The sequence below is a fragment of the Heterocephalus glaber genome, unplaced genomic scaffold, assembly GCF_053883595.1.
Source record: "Heterocephalus glaber isolate CG9 unplaced genomic scaffold, H.glaber_assembly_v1.0 deba00001442, whole genome shotgun sequence".
Taxonomy (NCBI): Eukaryota; Metazoa; Chordata; class Mammalia; order Rodentia; family Bathyergidae; genus Heterocephalus; species Heterocephalus glaber.
In genome coordinates this window covers 3,797,199-3,814,401 of record NW_028258296.1, presented here as the reverse complement: position 1 = coordinate 3,814,401, position 17,203 = coordinate 3,797,199, and the positions used below count along the sequence as shown (strand labels likewise).

The 17,203-nt window shown below is 47.0% G+C and overlaps 1 protein-coding gene across 5 annotated transcripts in view; it reads right to left on the bottom strand.

The window, feature by feature from the left end:
- Lepr (leptin receptor) overlaps positions 1–13,424 on the bottom strand; it is a 105,171-nt gene extending 91,747 nt beyond the window's left edge. For 2 of the 5 annotated variants that reach the window (XM_087212860.1, XM_087212861.1), the window contains exon 1: positions 13,037–13,424. The gene's annotated coding sequence lies outside the window, so the exon portion shown is untranslated. Of the gene's footprint in view, positions 1–35; positions 405–13,036 lie in introns of those variants that run through there. The other 3 variants (XM_013070994.3, XM_013070996.3, XM_087212862.1) reach the window with 3 other exon arrangements.
- Positions 13,425–17,203: the final 3,779 nt, after the last annotated feature.

Genomic DNA, 17,203 nt, shown 5'->3' with positions numbered 1-17,203 from the left:
CGCCCGCGACCCCGCTCCCCACGAGCCGCTCTCACCTGAGCCGGTCCGCCTGAGCCAGGTCCGCCCGGCCGGGGCAGAGTCGGGCCGATCCGATCCGATCCGGATCCCTATCCGATCCTGGCGCCGGCACCTGCGTGGCGCGCGGCTCCAGCGAACTCCTGGCCCGGAGGAGGAGCAGGGCGGCGCCGGAGGGGGGGGAGGACCCCAGCCCTCAGGGGGCGGGAGCCGGCGACGCTGAGGGGCCGCAGACACCCGCTCTGGACGCCTGTGAGCGGGGCACTCTGGGAGGCTGAAGCAGGAGCATCGCAAGTTGCAGCTCAGTCTGGGCAACTGAGCCACTCATGGAGACCCGTAGTAAGAAAGGAGGTGGGATGTACTGAGGGCAGAGGCCCCTGGTTCAATCCCGTGGACAGCCAAAAATTAATAATAATCAATAAATAAAAATGAATAGGACGACCACAGCATGGGGTCCCCCCCACCCCAGACCTCAGGCCCCTCCTGCAGCGGCGTGGGAAAGGATGAATGGGGAGGAAAGTGAGGTGGAGAGGCTCAGAAGCTGTGAGGAGAGTCTCCTGCCTTGCAGATGCTTCAGGAGGGCCTTGGCGCTCAGGGCGTCCGTCCATCCGTCCGTCCGTCCGTCCATGTGTCTGGTGCAGCTTTACTGAGGCCGACAGCTGGGCACTCTCTGTTTGGGCCCTCACTGAGCTTCTCCGCCATCTGTGGTAGCAAAGACAACCCAGAGATGCAAACCTCCAGGTTTTCCCCAACCTGAAAAGCAGAGGAAAGTCTCCATGGGGCAGAGGCAAGAATCGGAGCAGAGATTCTGGTTTGAACTAGGTACTCGTTTCCTGCTGTGTAACAGGTCGCCACGAACTTGGTGCTTAAAGCAACAGAGATGACCCCTTCCCCATCCGGAGGCTGGAAGTCGGAATCCTGGTCCTCGGGGCCCTCTGCACACTCCTCCCCTCCAATGCACCGGGATCTGAGGGATCCAGTCAGGAGCTCCGTGCAGCTCACATTCTGGGGAACAGGGCACTTCGGAGTCTCCTTCTCTCTGGCAATAAGCGTGGGGCTTGTCTTGGGCTTGCTGAAGAGCTAGAAAGGACCAATGAGTTCCAAAAGGATCGCTAAAAATCTGCTAGGTAATCACCACCACAGCGAAACACAGACAGAGGGGAAGAGTTAGAACCAGCACAGCAAAGCAGATTAACACCCTGACTCGCACAGGATTTCCTTGAATAGAGAAAAAGTATCCCTAAAAGGAAAACTTTGGTGTAAAAAAGAAATTAATGAGCTCACACTTACCTTCTCTTTGAAAGAAAAGTGAATGAATTGCCTATTTACACACGTACAGATCTCTCTGGGAAGCACCAAGCATGACTGAACTCACAATTGCTCAGAGTAGACAAAACATTTTATCCAGGTATTCTGGTTGTTGATTTAGCTATGCACTATAACAGACATCCAGAAAGGTTTGTGGTTGAATTGACTGTAGTTTTAACTAGAGTGGCACCTAACCCTGTTCATTGGCGCCCTGAATGTTTTCTGCAACATTTTTCCAATAAAATAATAATTTAAGATTATGTGTCCACCACACAAATTGGAAACATTTGCACTGCAGGCAGTGTGGAGGAGCACACGCATCTGGAGCCTGACGGCCTGAGTCTTTCTGCATACTTCCTGGGAGCCGCGAAGAAAGAACAAATCCCTTCCCCTTTGTTTCCTTTGCTTTCTTTTTTTGAAAAAGGGAGATGGTCGTAATCACCTCTAAATTATCATGAAAAGTAATTTTATATTAGAGTAGCACTAGTTATCTAGTAGTCTGTCACATCTCCTCATTCTTTACGCAGTTAGTCCTCATAACATCCCTAGAAAACCTTATGTAGCTATATTTTCACCATTTATCTTTCCCTTAATAGAAAGATCTTCAGACCATGATCACTACCAACCTTATGCCTCTTTCACTGATGCAGTGGTGAAGCAGTGCAAACTCCTACGCTCTGGTACTGTGTTCGCAGATTTTTAGGAGGAAAGCATATCAGGTATGTGGGGTGAGGCAGAGAAGGAAAAAGGCAACTTAGAGCCAGGGACGACAGTTTGCGCCAGTGCTTCTCACACTTCGCTAGGCACGTGAATCAGCATAGGAAGCTTTGAGACACAGGAATGGTGGTGCACGCTTGTAAACCCAGCACTCAGGAGGCTGAGGCAGGAGGATCGCTGTGAGTTTGAGACCAGCCTGGGCTCCACAGTGAGGTCGAGGCCAGCCTGAACTACATAGGGAGACCCTGTCTCCTGACCTGGGTGTGCAGGGGTGCGCCCTTGGAGTCTACATTTCTAACACGCTCCACAGTGATGTCAGTGCTGTGGGTCCTTCGCAGGGCTATAGACTATTTAATCAATACTGTTGCCACTTCCAGCAAAAAGAAATTTATGTTTAAGATACATGAAACTTTTTAAAGTTCTTGTAGGGGAATAGTTTTCACTTTGCAAGATGTAGCTGCTAATTGAAGAATTCTTGTCTTTAGCCAGTTATGTAGAGATAGTTCTGCCTTCATTCCTAGCATACCTCTGAGAATAAAGCCCTGTAAACCTGAGTATTAGGGGACAACACCTGTGTGGTACTGAGGAGGCAGCTTTGGGTAGTGGAGACGAGGGACAGCAAACTCTGTGGTGATTGGGTTTTGCCGTGTCCCCATGACTAGGATACAGCCCAGGTTATGCAACCATGAACCAATCTGGGAGCTAGGAGGCAGGAATATTTTAAAGATGCAACTAAAGTCCACCGCCACTTGGCTATAAATGAGAGGGGCTGTCCTCGATAATCAGGGCCGGCCTGGTTCAGTCAGGCCTCCAAGTCAGATGAAATACTTAGAAACAGCGCTGAGGCTTCCAGGAAAAAGAAGAAAAAGAACAGAATGGGGGCGGCTGGGGAGTGGCATGGAGGTGAGGGAGGAAGGAAAGAGATTTCCACATTCACACCTGCCACGACAGAGCCTGCCACTTGGTAGAACACCTGCGTCGTCGCTAGTAGTGTTGGTAGAAGCATGAACATTCGAGTGGCTGCTTAGTCAGGACTCAGGAGGAACTGAGAACTGTGCTTCAGAAACTGGAGGAAAGATAGTATTTTCCATCTGGTGGCAGGAAGCTCAGCCCAATTGGGCCCTGCAGTTACAGGGAAAGCAGAACTTGTAAACAGTGTTATTGCTGAGGAGATTTCCAAACAGCGTAGAAGGTGCAGCCTGGCTTTTTGCTGCTTATCATGAAGTGTGAAAAAAGATAAATTATGAAATAATTGTTAGATTTGATTTTTTTGTAGAGTCCTCAACACATCTAGTTTCCAATAGATGCAAAATGCAAGAGATTCATTGTCAGGACAGCACATTGTAAACTGAGTGGCCAGCCAGTCTTTTCCTAATACCTCAGAAAAATTTAAAAGTCAAAGTATTCAGTCACACAAAAGGCTTTTGGAAGAGATTAAGTGGGTGATTTATAGAGCCTTCTAGCCATCCAGCAGAGGCCCCAAATAGAGATGCAATTATCTAGGGAAAAATCCATGCGTAAACCTTTTTCTCCTGAATGAATTTCTCTGACATGCGCAGAACAGCTACAGTGTTCTTCGGATATTTTTTACTGGTAGAAACACTTCCAGCTTGAAATGAAACAGATAAAATTACAGAATTAAAGGAAGCTCTCAGATACCCAAAATTCACTAGACAGGAAATAGGCTACTAAAACTGCTCAGTTTCAAACACAAATCACACCAAGAAAAAGAAAAGATTCTAAAGACCACTAAAGACCCGAGGGATACACAGCTCTGGAGATGGCTGGGCATGGTGGCACATGCTCGTAACCCCAGCTACCTGGAAGATTGTAGGTTGTCCCAGAAGATTGTAGGTTCAAAGCTAGCCGGGATAACTTAGCAAGACCTTGTCTCAAAAATATAAATAAATAAAAAAGAATAAAGACGTACTTCAGTGGTAAACCACTTGCCTAGGATATGTGAAAAAAGATATTAGGGAAATAAGACTGCATTTTAGTAACAACACCAAACAAAACTGGACAAAAGTCACTTTGGGAAGAAGTAGAATTGCTTCAAACAGTGGAAAGATGGCCAGGAAGCCACTGTGGTAACTATTCTATAACACTCCTGCACACCAAACTAACGCTGGTGACAGAAAGCAGAGGGAGCCAGATACAAATCCCAAGGACAGCTTTCCAGCTGTCATGGCCATTGAAGGTGGACTGCACTACCTGGGGAGGAAATGGGCTCTTCTCAGAGAACTGTTCATGGCCGTGCAACAGGATGTAGCGGGCAGCACCATGGCACAGGTGGGACTGGAGTAGTGATGGGTACGGCCCCACCACATCAGATAACCTATGAGCGGGGCTCCAGCTTCAGAGCAGGGACGTGAAGATGACCTGGACTACAGCGATGAGTTATCTAGTAAAAATGCTGCCTACTGTCCCGGGACAGTTGATCCACCAGCTATAGAATATGAACTGCTCTTCCTTCCAAAGGTGCTGGTTACTTCACTTGCTTTCTTTGCTTTATCTGTTCTCAATGGTATGGATAATAGATAGATAGATAGATAGATAGATAGATAGATAGATAGATAGATAGGCAGACAGATAGATGATATAGTGATACCTTATTTTCAAGGTGGTTGGGGTAAATTGCAAATCTGAAACAGGAAAATTAACTAATGCAGACTGTTACTTAAATACATCTACACAAGTCTTGACTTCAGCCAGCTCTGTTAAGCAAAAAGCCACTGGGTACCTTGACAACATGTGGCTGTATCTGCTCTGCTGTGACCTGCAGACTGATTGTGGGCAAATCCATGAGGTCCAGAGCACCAGTACCCTGCAGGAACTCTTAGTGCTGACAGTTCCGGGGGGACTTGGGGAAGTCTCCTTGGCTCTGACCAGCTTCGCATTCCCTATCCCATCAGTGATGTCAAAGAGATCTCGGACAAACCGGTAGAGGTGAACGGACATTACTATGAGCATCTAAAAACGGTGGGAGAGGGCCGGGATTTAGCTCAGTGGTTCCGGCGCCTGCCTCGCAAGCGCAAGGTCCCGAGTTCGATCACTGCTACCAAAAAAATAAATAAATAAAAGTGGTGGGAGATTACATAAATATTAAAATTCATGACAGTGATTTGAGACTACTTGGCTGATAAGACCCTAAAGCTTTGTGTTTGATATGATTTTGTATTGCTAACATTGCTTGGAAAAGGGGGATGGAGTAGCAAACTTTTGGTCTCTGAATAAGAAATGAGACTTTATGGAATGAATGCAAAATATTTAGAGCTAAGAATATAAAACTTTATGTGCGAATTTGTTATAGTAAAAAAATTAATCAATACAGGGCCGGGGATTTAGCTCAGTGGCTCCACCGCCTGCCTCGAAAGCGGAAGGTCCCGAGTTCGATCCCCAGTACCCACCCCCAAAAAAACTAATCAGTACAATCAACAATAAATATTCAAGTATATTCTTGGATTTGAGTAAATGTCTTCTTATATTTAATTGTACTGAATTGCATTAACTGGATAAACAATATGACTGTTTAATTAAATACTGAATTGTAAGACCAAAGTAAACATTAGGAGGGGAAACCCTTTTAGATAAAGGCGTTTTAACTCAGAAGTCACTTGACACACTGCAGATAATTAGCTGCTCACTTACTTGAGCAAAGAGGAGCTACTACCTTTCCTACACCAAGCTACATTTGACAAGAGAATGTTCAGAACAGATCATGTAAAACCCAATTTAATGAAAGCCTAAAATTAATTTTCCACATTAAGCAAAAACAGTACCCCTTCCATTTTTCAAAAGGTTTCAGCAACTCCAAGTTAAACAAAACAGTTAATATGCAATGAAAGAAGAGTACTTCAAAATTTTAGAAAGGAAACTGAAGGACAAATAAGGAAAAGCTAGGTTTCAATATTTTTAATAGACAGGATAATTGATCTCAACTAACCACATTTGATTATCTTAAGTACTAGCAATTTTTTTCTTTAAATTAATGATATTCAAAATCTTTCCCACTAAAATACTATTCCCAGGCCCAGAATTTGACCCAATTTATCCAGAAGACATAGTTCCTATTAAGCTTGTCATACAACAGTCTACTCATATAGTTGTTCCAAAAATGCTTTTTGAGTGAATGAAAGATGTTATAAAAAAAGCCAAAGAAAGAAGATAATACACAGAAAAAAATGAATACATTATTGTCAACCCATGACTTGTGAAAAACAAATACTAATGACAAGGAAGTTTAGAAAGTAAAATACCAAGAAATTCGTGTGTTCTTCTCTGAAGTTCTAACCTCGGGGTACAAAAAGTGTGTATCTACCTGTAATTTATACTTTTGAAATAAGATGTTTATAAAACAGTCACAGGAACACACCTCTGCTCCCAGAGGGCCATGCCATCCCTCCTAGGAGTCCCAGGTCTAAGGTCCCGGGTAATATTCCTTCTTGTATGTTTTGCTTTGTTTTGTGGCACTGAGGCTGAAACCCAGGGCCTCACACATGCTGGGTGACCTCTGCATCCCCTGAGCCACACCCCAAACTCCCATGTAGTATTCCTGGGGTTCAGCCTGGATTACTTTACGCCCTTGCTTAAAAGTATCTGCGGTTAGGGCCGGGGATTTAGCTCAGTGGTTTCGCCACCTGCCTGGCAAGCTCAAGGTCCCAAGTTCGATCCCCAGTACCAAAAAAACAGTATCTGCGGTGTGCATTGCCTGAAGAAAGTTTAAACAGTCTGGGTTCAAATTCACGCTCTGTGTGTCGTCAGCCCGTTAACCAGTGCTCTTCCCTGGCAGGAGACAGCTCACAGTTGGCTAAACACATCTTTGCCCTTTTTCATTTTTCCTCTTCCTGATTTGGTTCATATTGTTCCAATCTTGAAGTTCTCCATCTATTCCATGGCAGCCCTGTCTCCACCATTACCCATCTCCTGCTTGAAATTCTAGCCAATTTCCCAAGATCCAAATAACCATCCTTCCATGCCATCTTCAAAATTGCAACTATGCTATCTGTGACCTGCGATCATTTGGAAATTTATTTTGTTTTCTTTTTATTGTGAAAGACTACCTGATTCATCTAGTACTTAGTTATGTGTGTATCTATGTAAATGGGTGGAAGGTGAAGGTTGAATCTTATTAATGTTGTTGTTTGTTTCTTTATGCCCTAAAATATTTATGACAGTATCTTAGGTATAGAAATTGCTCAGTTAATAGGCAGCGGACTAAACTATAAAAGGCAAATATTGTAGTTTCCATCTGTATAATTAAAAAGAACAAAAACAACAAAAATGCTTTATTTTACACAGTTATTTCTCAGTGATTATATACTTACAGTACTACTTAAAATTCACATACTGAAAAGAGATTTATTCTAAGTTTCTATAGAACATATATTATAGGAAATACATATATAATCTGAACAGATTATTAAAATATATATGCACAGGGAAAAAAGAAAGGTACCAACATGAAAACAAGGTAGCCAATGGATTATAGAATAATGGCTGAGATGGCTTTGTTATTCATTTTTACCTTTTTGAGTTATCTGCAATGTTTACATGTTACTTTTATAGTCGAGGAAAAAAAGAAATATGAAAACATCTGTGTATATGTGTCCTTAAGAAGTTCGTCCTTGGAAGTAGAGCCATTTAGATGCTGCCCAAAGCCTCGAGCAGCCTGGTTACCATCAGGTGCTGCTCTGGCTGGTGTGGGACCCCAGCCTGCGGGAACACCCACCCTCACCCTCAGGTGCTGCTGGGAAGGATGCAGGAGAATCCCATCGCCTTGACGGCCAGACATCTGTGCCACAACACTCACAGTTTATGCTGTGATCTAAAGCTGTCTAAAGTTGAAAGACCAGTTAGTCAGATAGTTTGTCTACAATTGTGTGGCAAGAACAAAACTTATTTAACCTCAAAGTTAAAATTAGTACCAGAACTACTCTTTCTGATGGCTCAGTGGAGAAAGCAGTTCTGAGCAGGAAAAAAAAAATTAGTACCAGAACTAAAATATTGCTTTTCCTCACGGAATTCTGACTAACATTTTTTCAGTACTTCATGATATGCCCTTATATTTATTATCTATTTGCATATTTGTCAGAACTGGGCAGAAGGGTGTAAAAAGAGATACAAAATCCTCTAAATTTTACATATTAACCAAATTAACTATTTTCTTGCACCTGAAAGAATATACTGGGAATTAAAGTTAAGAGGGTAAATATGCGAAAATTACTCCTAGAATATTGCCTGAATAGGCTGCTGTGAATAAATGGTTGGTTAGAATAAAATCATTTCAGAATTACACAACTAAACGAAGTTTTCATAGAAATGCTCTTCAGATTCAGGCTCCTTCCAGGGAGGTAGCCAGCGTTTCTGATGCTCCATGAGTGCGCACATGCGCGCGTGCACACACACACACACACACACTGCAAACCGATTTGCACACAGCACGCGCACCTTGTTCTCCGCAGGAACATAATGGGATTTCAGAGCAAAGCCCACCAGGCCTCCACAGCTGCTGCAGAGCTCATATGAGGGGAAAGCCATCTCCAGCGCTCAAGGTCCTGCTCTGAACCCATAGGTCAAGAAAGACAAGGTGTCTTCTTAACTGTGTTAGTCTCTTGCCTCGACCATAGGGACATGCCCCAGCAGGGGCTCTCATTGGCCTGGTCAGGGCAGAGACTGCCCCATTCAAACCTTTTATCAGCCAGTTCCCCTTCCCCCTGTCCTCTGGCAAAGTGTTTCCTTTTGGTAGAGAAACTGGTTCCCCCAGACTCCAAGCACATGGATCGGGTTGGGCTGCCAGGTAGGTGTCCTGAGGGCAGAGGTCACACAGTGATCATGCAGCACGTGGTCCCCAACTGTGGTGGAGGAACCAACAGTCAGCTTGGAGCCCAGCTGAACTGAGTCAGCCAGGTTGGGTGTGGAAGACCCACCTGCGGACTGTTGCCAGTAGCCATAAAAACAGGACTGGAGGGGAAGATTGTAGGCTGTTAAATTTCTAGGAGAAGCTTGCTGCGGCTGGTTTTCCTGATAGGAACTGGCTGTTCTTGTCCAAACTTGACTGTTCTCTTCCGAGGAGGAGCTCAGGGCTGGGAGTGGCTGCTGTTCTCCTCAGGGGAGCTCTGATCTTCACCATAAGCATCACTTGCTGGCTCCAGTGTGGATCCCTCAGCCTAGTGGCACAAATCCTTCACCCCACAGGCACAGGGTTTCTGGCTTCCAGCACTGGTCTTTGGGCCTTCCAGGTGCAGATCCTCGATACAGACAAGCATGAGACACTGCCATGGGCTCCAGGCCACTGGTGGCACTGGTGGAGGACATTGCCTTGGACCCTAGGCTGTTAGGTGGACTTGTGTGGGACACTGCTGTGGGGTCCAGGCCCTCAGCTGGATCCTTTGGGCCTCTAGTGTCGGCTAATCTCTTGCGCTCCTCTGTATTTTACTTTTACTATAGATATCAGAAAATAATCCTATGAACTATGTGTCCTGTATTAAATGTATTCCCTTGCCAGAACCCTAACTGCAACAGGGATGGGCCTGGCTCTATCACTGGGGGGAGCAGGAAGCATAACAGAGAAAGGCTGCTAAAGATCATTCTCCAAGCAAGATCTGAGAGGAGGGACCAGGGCGAGAGGGCACAGGAATGAAGAGCTGATTCCTCCGAGACAAGGACCAGACCCAGCGAACAGCTGTGGAGGACAATGATTCCGTGCACGCTGACCACATGCAAGCGTTTTTCTTGTCATCATCCTCTAAACACTACAGTAAAATAGCTCTTTACATGGTATTAGGTACTGTAATTGATACCTATTATAATATTATAATTTAGAGGCCGCTCAGTCTCGAGGAGATGTACACAGGTCCTATGCAAATACTGTTCCTTTTTCCACAAAACCTTGAGCATTGGCATCCATGGATGTTGACGGAGAACCGGAGCCAGTCTCTCATGGGCCACATGAGGCTCCCGGGGAGCGTCCAGGCTCCACAGTCCAGGACAGAGCTGTCTCCTGCTTGCAGTCCTGGCCCGGGCTGCGCCAGCTCAGGCCCCACCCCACTCTGGGCCTCCCTCTTCCACTCACATGGGACGGCTGCAGCCTTGGTCTTCACAGCATGCGCTCGCAGCAGGCCTGTGTCCCTGAGACACCCCACAACAGTGTGCTCCCATCTCTCTGGTGGCAATGGGACAGAATTGCTAAGGAGCCAAAGAGGGTGGCAGGATAAACACAAGAACATGCTGGCCCAAACACACAGGATAATAGAATATGCTTCCACAGAGGACACCAAGACCAGACGGAAGGAGCAGAGGCCATAAGTGAGCCCTGAACACCTGCCCTAGGCTCTGAGGGGCCCCAGAGGGCCTGCGTCTGCCTGCCTGATGTGCAGGATCTGTGAGCCACCTCAGCAACTGTCCTCAGTCCCCTCATGGAACCCTGATCTTCTCCACATTTCTACCCCTTGCACCTTGGGGAATCCTGCCCAGCATACGAGCTTAGTTAAAAAGGAATAATTTTCATTTCACGGAAGAAAGAACAGACCGGAGCCCTACAGCCACCAGTAGCCTTCTCTCCCTCCGACCGCAGCTTCTTGGTGTATGTTTCACTCCTCTCCATCAACATGTTTCTCCACACAGTGGAAAACATCGTGACCATTCTCAGGTTTCCCACAGATGTTTCCACCGCCAGATCAGGAAGAAATAAATCAGGGTTTAAAGTTTCCGTTACCTGGTTTGAGTAGCAGAAAAAGAAAGGAAATTCACTAATTCTTTCACGCTATATGGACAACAGCTTGGGTGTTTGGGTGATGACTATAAAAAGTCCCCTCTCTTTTTAAAGTATAGAGGGAAAGAATACGTTTTAAAAACATTGCTTTGTAAGCGAAACATAGAGAAAAAAAGTAATGAGAATGAAAACAAGGAAATGTTTCCAAACCAGTGAAAACTAAAAAAAAAAAGTGTTACTGCCTTTGCAGTCAAAATTAAACATGAGAGGACCCTACAAAGAAAGACACCACCATCCCAACATGGAAGAGGTGTAAAGTCAAGGGGGCCAAACTATTGGATACACGCCTATGTTCTCCTGGGCCGGGCCAGCAGAGGCTGCCTCAGTTTTTGTTTCAGTCGCAGACCGGCTGAACTTCAAGTCAGGAGATGCACTCCACTCACAACACCCAAAAACACCAATGCCCAAGGTGTGCTGCTTAGCGATGCGGTCGTCTGTGACTGACTTCCTGTCACTGAGCATCGTGGAAAAGTTTTGGAATTGTGCAGAGGTGAACATGTCTGGAGCTGTGAATGTGGAATTTCTGTCCCTGGCACCAAATAGCCACACTTCGCTGAGGAGTCCTTCTAACTTCTTGCTGAAAGCCCAGATGAACTCTTAGCCCCCTCCCTTGTCCCTCCCCATCAGTTCTCCAGTGAAATGCAACACAAAATGTTGTAACATCTCCCGCGGCGACAGATACAGGAAATAACCACACTGATTTTTATAATTCCTTCTATTTTCCCCAAGTACTATTTCCTCTTTACCACAAGTGGGACAATAAGTTATGCAAACCGTGGAACCCAAACTTGAGCGCCATTGGCAACTTTCACCAGATTCCTAAGATCCTTGTGGTAAAATGAATTACAGCCCTATCCGTGAATGGTGCAAAGCTGAGCCCTTGTCCAGATCAATGGTTTCCAGACTCCATATTTCAAAAATGAAATTTCAAAGATGTGGGAAGAACCAGTAGAGGTTTTGCCAACTCTTTCTTTTGCCAAATAAGAATTCAGGAAAAATAATGTTTACTCTCAGCATCATTTCACACACACACACACACACACACAAACATGGACATTTTTAAGGCCCCAAAAGTACACAAAACATCATCTTAACCCAAAAGGGAGGTGAGGTGTGATTGCCATAATTCCCAAGAACAGAAATTTGACAGCTACATAATAGTCATGGCTGTCAGAATTCAGGCCGGAACCAGGCGGCATTCTGAGAGGGTTAAACTAAAAATGACTCAGTAAGAAGACAATTTACATGGCATGGAGAAAGTTTAAAGAATGCCTCCAATAAGAGACAGTGAGCTGAGGCCCGGGATTTAGCTCAGTGGTTTCGCCACCTGCTGTGCAAGCACAAGGACCAGAGTTCCATCCCTGGTACCAAAAAACAAGAGACAGTGAGCTACTCAGAGACTAACAGCAGCAGGAAACCTTATTTCTCCTCACCAGGGGGTCAAAGCTTAGAGCCGAATGAGAGCCAGAGGTGACAGGAGCTATAGCAATGCAGCCCTGCCAAGACCATGATGAGGGACAGGAAGAGGAGGCTGAGCACAGTACCCATCGCTGCCGTCCTGCGTAAACCCCACTGGAAACCAGAGGGCAGGCCAGCTGGAGGACCGCAGTCCTAGTGCCACCCTCCTGGGGCCCCGAGCAGCCATGTGGGGTGAAAAGGGGCACTGTACCGAGGGCCAGTGCAGCCCCTAACAGACCAGTGATGGGCCAGAGGAAGAGCTGTACTTGCACACGTCCTTTTTAATTTTCATTTTGATTGCAGGAAAGTTACAAGAGAAATGTTAAGATACAATATTGCTTGTAATTACATGCTTGGTACATTTGTCAATTAGTGGCTCGAGATCCACTAGTGTGACATCAAGTGGTGCTGAAGTGGGCAACTTGTTCCAGGGCTCTATTTTTACCCTGCTCATTATTAAAAATTCAACTTCACACAGGTATAAAACAGAAACACTCCGAGCTTCCACTGAGAGCCGAACCCTGTGCATGAATAAGGGGGGTCACAATGCCATGGCTCTGCACCCCGCTCTGCCTCCCCACGGGCCCCAGCCTGCTGTGCTGGAACTTGCATCAGGATTTCTTTCAATAAACTTTTATTTTAGAAATTTTAGACTGATGGGGAAAAGGTCGAGTGTAGTCTTCCTGTATCCCTAATCCCAGTTCCCCCTCCTGTTTACACCCTACACCGGCGTGGTGTGTTGGTCACAAGCAAGAGGCCAGTCCTTACCCTGAGTGTCGACTGAAGTTGATTCCAACTTCTCAGTTCTCCCTGCAGAGTTCTTTTTGCCCCGAGATCTCGAGGACTCTGTGTGACAGTAGCCAGCATTGCAATCCTTAGGCTGCTCTGAGCTCCTCCGACCTTTCTTATCTTGTTGGCCTGGGCGGCGGGAGGCTGCTGGTCACGCTTTGATAGCGTCTCCCCCCGATCAGCCGTGGCTCTGTGTTGGGGCAGTGGGGACCACAGTGGTGAAGTCCACCTGCCTCACCCAGGCCAGGGCACAGGCCGTCTGCGTGACTCACTGGAGTCGACACTGACCTGGAACAGCTGCTGGGCTGGCTCACCAGGTTCAGCCCTCAGTTGCCCTTTTCCTCCTGTCCCTACTGAGCTCTGGGGGAAAATGCACTCTGTGCGGCCCAGCTTACAGAGAGAGGATGTCTGCTCTGCCCCCTCGGGGAAGGAGCTGCCCTGCGGACTATTTAAAACCATCTTGGCACAGGAAGTCTATGTTGGCACCATTCATTTTCTTGCTCAATCATTTACTTACATCAGTGGAATGCAGAGATTTATTTTAAATTCTAGATTATCATCCAATCCACCTTTATTTTCTTGCTCAAACTGTTCCACCCTTGGCCATGAGCCACTCCTAGCATTGGCTTTTGGCTCTCTGACACGTTGTCCCACCACCATGGGTATTTTCTTCAAGTCTTCCTTTGCTTTATGGCACTACAACCTGATTTAGACTTATCTTGGGTATTTCTTGATAAAGCAGTCATTTCTCCAAAGATCTCCACTTCCTTTCATTGGAACAAATTGTACTAGAAAAAAGAATCTGGGTGGGGGGGTAGGTGAGTCTGCTTTGAGACACGATTGACAGGAGAAAAAACTGTGCGTGCACAGGCGTGTGTGCGTGTGGCTGACTCCTGAGTGTGCACATGCCTATGCATATTTCTGTCTAGTGACAGCGGGGCCGTGAGGGGATCCAGATGTCTCCAGCTGCACACCATGTCACGTGGCTCCTCGGCCTCTTCCTTACCTGTGAGTCCTCACTCCAGCAGGAGGAACCCTGGCTCCCACCTCTGAATCCCGTTTACTTAGCGGTCGAGCCCCAGGCCCGGGGTCGGTGGTCTAAGGATTGTTTGCCCACCCGCCTGTGGGGAGCTGTACCGACTTCCGTGCAATTCCTTTCCCCATTACTCTTGCAGTCTCTACTCCTTTCCAGAGTTCCGTAGATCAGCAGCTTTTCCCCCAGGCCCTTCAGTGAGGATTTTTATAACATAGAAAATATAGTTGAATTATTTAGGGTCCCCCAACCTTCTCAGTGATTTTTTTCCACTTTAATACATTAAGGCTCATTCTGTGCTATAAAGCTCCATGGGTTTTGACACATGGCTGAGCCTGGCTGGCTACCCACCAGGACTGAACCATGCAAAATTATTCTGTCCCTGATTCTGTCTCTTTTCATCTCTCTCCTTTCCTCCTACATCCACCCCCTCATCGGTCTACTCCTCGGCTCCTTTCTGTATTAACTCCCTCCTGGTGGCCGGCTTCCTCTGCAAGTTCGTCCCCGGTGGCAGTATCTCTCTCACACATTACTCCCCCTCCCTGAGCTCCACACACTTCAGCCCCTGTGGCTTCCTACTGTCACCCTGGAGCACGTCAGAGCGCCCCACCCCCGGGACTTTGCACTTGTCACCTCCTCTACCTGCGTCCTGTGCCCAGGGATCTGTGTCCCTCTTCCGTCTTCCTCGCATGTTTGCTAAAATGTTACCCTCACAGTGAGGCCCTTGTAACCACAAAATGCAGCCTGGCATAGGACAATCACCCTCGCTTATTCTCCTCTGTGTCCCTTAATCCTGCCTGAGGTATGCTTTCCTTATTTATTGCTGTTGCCTTTTCCTCTCACGAGAATATTGACTGCAGGAAGAAACAATCCCCAGCACCCAGAATAATGCGGAGACTCTACCAGTGACTGGGCAGTCAGATAACTTTTAAAATGACTGCATCCTGACAGTAGTTCTAGAGGTTAGAATTCCAACGTATCCACAGGTTTGGTCTCTCCTTTGGCTTTTTTCTTTTTTTTTTTTTTTTTTGTACTGAGGATTAAACCGAGAAGCTTTGCCCTGAGCTACATCCTCAGCATTTATTGTAGATATCGTCTGGCTAAGTTGCCCAGGCGAGGCTCAATTTGGGATCCTCCTGCCTCAGCCTCCCAGAGAGCTGGGATTACAGACGTGCCCCACCACCTCTGCTTCAGCCGTCTCCTTAGCTTCCACATGGCGCCCTCCATGCCCCACCTCGTTCGCTGCTTCTGTTGTGTCTGAGGTCAGGCCTTCTCTCCTCGCAGACAGCAGTCTCCCTGGAGAAGGCCGGCCTCCGGGCTGGCCTCGAGATGACCCATGTGCCTCCTCCAGGCCTCTCCCCGCCCCCTCTAGCCTCACTCAGCAGCTGCTCCTCTGAGGGCCAGTGTTTCTGTGCCCTACAAGAAGGAGCAAAGGGGAGGCCCCTGTGTGCTCTCGCCTCATATAACCTGCGTGGTCAGTGCTCATCACTACATACTTGTTACTTTTTCAAAAGTAACAGTCGTCCAACTTTTTAAAGAACCCTTCAGCTCAAACATGGCTTTAGAGGAAAAGCTAAAGGAAACCAGCCGTACTCCAGGAAAGCATATGGGAAGGATGCACCTTGGATACCCTGCTTAGGTCCCTGCATTGTACCTGACTTGTGGAATCATTGTGCTCGTCAGTGCCAACTTGTTTGGGTCCTTTTTTTCATTAAATGAACACTGAGGGAACAAACCCAAGGAAATCACTGTGAAGAACCCTAATATAGAAGGGAGAACAAAGAAATCGGAACCCCACTACTATGGGTTAAATGAGATTTCCCCAGAGAGATATTTAAACCCTAAACCCTGAAACTAGGAAGATGAGCTTGTTTGAGAATAGGGTCTATGCAGATGTAATCAGATTAAGATAGTTGACTGATTAGGGTGGGCCCTTCCCATATGACCCGGGACTGAATAAGAGAAATGGGCACAGGGGACCGTCCCAGGTGGGAAGCAGGCAGCCACAGGATGGCAGAGACTGGAGCAATGGCTGGGACCCCAGAGGCTGGGAGAGGCAGGGAGGGACCACGGCTCGCCGCCATGTTGGATCCGACCCTCCGGAGCTGGGAGCTGAGTTCATGCTGCTGGAAGCCACTCAGTGGGCAGCACTTTTCTAAGGTAGGCCGAGGCAGTGACTGCACCCAAGAAGAGCCCAAGGCAGAGCCTTTCCAAGGCCAGAGGAGGGCTGTGGGGGGAGTGGGCATCATCAGCTGCTCCAGAGAGGTTTGGTGTCAGCCAGAGGAAGTGTGTCCACAGATTGACCATTGTGCAAACGGACAGGGGTTTAGTGTCTGCATGCAAGGAATTATCAGGCAGCTTCAGAAGGGGAGGGATTACTTTCTGCCTAAAAGATTAAGGAAAACTTTATGCAGAGCATAACACTGAAGCTGGGATGTAAAGAATAAGAAAGACTTCAATATGAAAAAGGGGAAATGATAGAGGGGGGAAAAGAGGGAAATTATGGAGGGAAAAAATTCAGGACACGTTGAGGAAAGGACCAAGAGAACACAGGGTCTTTATAAGGAGACGTCACCTGGGGACAGAGCCCTCTCCTAAAACGCAGCGTGTTGCTGTCCTAAGCATTTAATAGCTTTCCTTTCCCTCAGCGTCAGTGGCCAAGCACTGTCTCGGAACAGTCCAAGATGCGAGCCGGCTGCTCAAGTGCACCCTGGCTCGCCCTTCAGGCCGGGCCCATCAGTCCCCTCTGTGAGAGGCTCGCCCGTGAGTGCTTCTCTCTCAAGGCGGACATCAATGAGCCAGAGGTTTTCTAATGACTGAATCAGGGGGTGGGGCTCTGCCTCGATTCCTACTTCTAAGTTTATTGATTGAAAGAAAGATATAAACTTTGGAAGAGGGCATTCTTTCATGTTGGACAAAAGAGGACTTGAGCTCTTCTTCAAGGAGCTTTTAGAGTTGTCCTTGATTTATTAATAATAAGTTATCATAGATTCGGGTGTGTGCCTGCATGACGGGCATTTAGAGAAGCGACTGATGTCATTGCCAGGTGACTGGCTGCCAACCTTTGAGCCTCTAAACTGAGAACAGGAGAGCCTGAGGGTTGGGAAAGAAAA